The following is a 4,933-nucleotide window of genomic DNA, read 5'->3' as shown; positions in this document are numbered from 1 at the left end:
CAGTAGACTCTTGCAGATGCCACCAATGGCCACTGCTTACAGGCAAAGTTCAAATACAATTCTGAACTTGAGAACTGCACTGTGCAGGGGGTCCCAATTATTTTATTATTCACACTTGAAATGTTTAAGGATTTTCTGTGATACTGTCTGTCTATAAGAATGTAAAAGCAGCTCTCTTTCTCTCTCTTCTCCAGCCGAGCAAGATGTCCAAGGGAAAGAAGGCCAAGGGGAAGAAGGTGTCCCCCCTCCCCTCACCCCCCCCCGTCATGAAAAAACAGGAGGCCAACAAGGTGGTGAACCCTTTGTTTGAGAAAAGGCCTAAGAACTTCGGCATTGGGCAGGACATTCAGCCCAAACGAGATCTCACACGCTTCGCTTGGTCAAATGGACCTGATACATTCGGCTGCAAGGGCAAAGGGCCATCTTCTATAAGCGGCTTAAAGTTCCTCTTGCCATTAACCAGTTCACCCAGGCCCTGGACCCGAAAACAGCTACCCAGCTGCTCAAGCTTGCCCACAAGTACAGGCCAGAGACAAAGCAGGAGAAGAAGCAAAGGCTATTGGCCCTTGCTGAAAAGAAGGCTGCTGGCAAAGGAGGATGTCCCAACTAAGAGGCCACCCATTCTTCGAGCAGTAGTCAATACAGTCACCACCTTGGTGGAGAACAGGAAGGCTCAGCTGGTGGTAATCGCCCACGATATAGACCCCATTGAGCTGGTAGTCTTCCTGCCTGCCCTGTGTCGGAAGATGGGGGTCCCCTACTACATCATTAAGGGAAAAGCCAGGCTGGGACGACTGGTCCACAGGAAAACATGTACCACTGTTGCCTTCAAACAGGTTAACTCGGAAGACAAGGGTGCTCTGGCTAAACTGGTGGGAGCTATTAGGACCAATTACAACGACAGATATGATGAGATCCTCCGCCACTGGGGAGGCAATGTCCTGGGTCCTAATCTGTGGCTGGAATTGCCAAGCTGGAAAAGGCAAAGGCAAAGGCTACTAAACTGGGTTAAATGTACACTCACTGCTAAATTTTCTGTACATAAATACAAACTTATCTTCAAAACAGAAAGAAAGAAAAAAGAATGTAAAAGAAAACTGAAGTGAGGCCTTCAGACAGGAAGATTTGTTTAGTCAGGAATTTGCACTGAACACACACTGTGGATTGGATTTGTCTCACCAAATACAAGGTGGAGAAATAGTTAAAGAACTCTACTTGTGGGGGAACAGATATAACTACCCACAACATTTAGACCCCCTACAGGTGCTGAGCTCAACTGGGGGGTGGGGGTTCCTAAGGAAAACCTACCCACCATTCACAAAACCTGCCAAGCACAAAATGTTAACACTGCTTATAGTTTGCCCTTCTTTCTGTATTTCTTTCTTTCAAACTCAACCGCATCGAACCCTTGTTGTAAACCAGGTTACAAATAGTGAGCACAGTTTATTTCACACCCAAGGAATTCTCGGGTATATGTAGATTTTTGAACTTATGTATATTTTAGACCTGCACTATTAACAGCATGGTCACTAGCTGAACGTGGTGATTGAGAGTTAAATTCATTGCGTTTGAAATTTTAAATTCAGTTCTTCAGTCTCACAGCCTATGTACCAAGTGCTCTGGAGTCACACATTGCTAGGACTTGTCTATTGCACAGCACACATGGAATATTCTCTACATATGGAAGGTGCTTGGGGAAAACACAGTCCTAGGGTTCTCCAAATTGTTGTCTGCCTACTGTGAAATCACTTAGGTCAGAAAAGTAGCTTTTTATTGAGTCTTCCCTTTTGGTCTAAGAAAGGGTCTCAGTTACTTCCACAGGGTCATCTCACCACAGGCTTACTACTTCATATGTGACCTCCTTTTAGCTGTGTGGGAATTTCAGAAAGGCTAAGTAACTCACTATCACACAGCAAGTGTTTGGTAAAAGCCAAGGGAGCCTGACTCCACAGCTTTTGCTTAATGAGCTGGTGATGAAGCTAGCTTAATAAGCTGCCTTCCATAGCTATCTCTCCAAGAGTAACAAAGCACTACCACTGGCCAGGAGCTACTGAGGAGCCTGCATTTGCTGCTGACAAACTTTGAGGGTGATACAGACTAGAGCACAAGTCCTGTTGTGCCTCTGCTTGGCCGAGTCACTTCTAACTCTGAGTATGTGTAATGTGAGGGCACCTAAGGAGGATTAGATGAGAAACACCCAATGCACTTGCACAATATCTAACATGTAGATGCTGCACTACACGGGATTCTGATTTCCCAGCGAATCCTTTTCCACCTGGTAAACAGCAAAAGGCAAGACCTGCCTTGCTGCCTGCAAGCATATTTCTGAGTCTTGCTTGCCCCCTGCTGGTCATTCCCCCACTTGCATCCTTTGATACTGAGCAGAAAGGAGTGGCAAAAGGGAGAAAGAGGTGGGGGGGAGGGAGGAAGGAAGAGAGACTGGGACCTTGAAGCCTCAGGAGGAACTTGGATTGTTCTAATATTGTTACAGTCGCCACAGCCTTCTGCTGGCAGAGAGAGAGAGAGAGAGAGAGAGAGAGAGAGAGAGAGAGAGAGAGAGAGAGAGAGAGAGAGAGAGAGAGAGAGAGAGAGAGAGAGAGGGTGGACTGCTTTGGTCCCTATTCTCATATGGTCTTAATAGCCACGGTCCCAAGGTGTCTAGGTGCTGGCTGGCTACCCACAAGCATGAGACAGCATTTATTTAATCTTCCCTCTGATGTTGAACTTAAGTGCCACTTCCTGCACCATCAATCTAAAAGATACGTTGAATTTTTCACCAAAATATGCTTAAAGCCATCTATACCCGTCCCTGTTGTGTGATACATCTTAATACCAGCTGCCGTTGCCGGCTCCCGGGACCTGGGGCATTGCCTACTTCACGGGGCTGTTGTCTTCTGAAGGCAGTAGAGCTTCTGTAGCCCTTGGCTCACCCTGGGAACTGTCCAAGATCTAAAGGAGCTGATCCCCAAATAAAGATGTCTTGGAGATGGAAAGCAGAGTCCCAACATTTATGGATCCTTCAGCTTCTAGACGATTCTTCTGTACAGGCCTGACCAGAAGCCCTGGAAACCCTGCAGGTCACTGAGGCTCACCAATGGTTTCTGATTTGGTAGCCATGAGAATTTCCATTCCTCACAAACCCCTCACAAACCCTCTGGAACATACTAAAATCACGACGGTCAAAACGCAAGGTGGTAGCCAAACCTGTGGTTCAATGGTATAGCACCTGCCTAGAACATACAAAGCCGTGGGTTCCGTTCCTAACACCACAATAAATAAATATAAAAGCAAAATCTTAAAAATTCAAACTCTGTGCCACATGGGCTGCTAAGCAGGGTATGGCCCAGCTCTCTCTGTAGTTTCTCACTTTCATTCTCGTCTTCCCTCCTTGTTCTCCTCCTTCCTCTAGCCTCCTCTCAGAAGACCCCAGAGGACAATGGAATTTTTTTCTGTACTATGAATAGGAGCCCAAGGACGCCTCTCCTATCGCCAGTTGTCTTTGAAATCATCTCTATAATTTTGTAAACTAATAATAGCATGAGGACCTGCATCTGGGTGAAGAATTCATCGGGCTCAGAAACCTTGACCATGAGACTACATTTCCCAGCTTCCCTTGCAGCTAAGTGTAGCCATGAGTTGTAGCTCCGATACTGCACATTGGAGAGAAGCTGTACCCTGCTTCTAGGTTCCATCCATCACAACTTCCCTGCTAATCCCTTCCCCTTCCCCTTACAGAAGGCCACCTGTTGCAGACAGAGGAACCCCAAGAGGGAAGGTGGGGGTGTCTTCAAAGTGATGATCAGAAGAGATGCCCACCCTGCAGATCATTTACGGAAGTAAGAGGTAAAATCTTTATGTTGAAGGCTTTGAGTTTGGGAAGGCAGATATTTACCACTGATATCACCCAGTGTTACCTCAGCTATCACAGCGATGAGGCAGCCCATGAGAGAAAGCTGAAAGAGATGCAGTCAGCCCTCCATATCTACAGGTTCCCCCATCAGTAGATCCAGTTAGCCATCAATCAAGACCAGAGTTAGGCCTGCCATGGTTATGTCAGTGCTGAGCATTACACTTCCTATTATTGCTTTTGCATTCAAAAGAGGTTTGCAGAGCTTTGATTTTGAATTAGGTGACCTGGGTAATCCAGGGATGATGAAAGATATCTGCGAGGATGTAAGGAAATTATGTGCAAACACTTTACACTTGCATTTTAGTTTTTACTGAAGGGACTAGATTAATCCCCCTGTGGAGGCCAGGAGCTTGCTGAGGAAGGGGACTGTACTCTGATGCTGCACTATGACTCCTGTACAGGCTGGGCAAGATGTGTTCTGGTCCTGCCTCTACCACTTCCTGTCGGTGCTGTTCTTCCAAAGCTTCTGAGCAAAATTTGAAACAAAACAAAACAAACAAACAAAAAACCACCAAGTGTTCAGCTGCCCATCATCATTCTCGATTCTGGGAGAATCACAGAGCTGGAGAGCAAGGCAAGAGGTTTTTTATTTCGACTCCATTTGATGTTTCTGTCCTGGTTAAGAATGTAGAGTTTAACGGGGGTGGGCCTAGACCCTATTCCAAAGTATACGATAGACTCTGATGACACCCTGTGGAAGGCCTCACCATCTGGGGGAGCAGAAAGGATATGTGATAGGTAGGGTTTTAGTTGGAGGGGTGGTAGGGGAGGAGGGGAGGGAGAGGGAACTGGGATTGTCATGCAAAACAATCTTGTTTCTAATTCAAATAAAAAAATCTGCAAAAAAAAAGAGGGAAAAAAAAGAATGTAGAGTTTAAAGTCTCTGTGGGAAGAGTTCTCGGATTTGTGTTTTGCTTTTCCTTTTTCTGTGTGGTCCAGAGCATGAAAGCAATTGGTCAAGGTGCATGACCAACGCTATCTCTCCAGGAGTGTGGCCTCAGCCAAGTTTCTTTGCCTTTCTTG

General features: G+C 46.1%; 1 pseudogene; it reads left to right on the top strand.

The window, feature by feature from the left end:
- The first annotated feature begins 266 nt into the window (after positions 1-266).
- On the top strand, positions 267-1,012 carry LOC100767801 (annotated as a pseudogene).
- The last annotated feature ends 3,921 nt before the right edge of the window (positions 1,013-4,933 follow it).

This window comes from Cricetulus griseus, chromosome 8 (genome assembly GCF_003668045.3).
Source record: "Cricetulus griseus strain 17A/GY chromosome 8, alternate assembly CriGri-PICRH-1.0, whole genome shotgun sequence".
NCBI lineage: Eukaryota > Metazoa > Chordata > Mammalia > Rodentia > Cricetidae > Cricetulus > Cricetulus griseus.
This window is presented reverse-complemented; position numbering and strand designations above follow the sequence as displayed.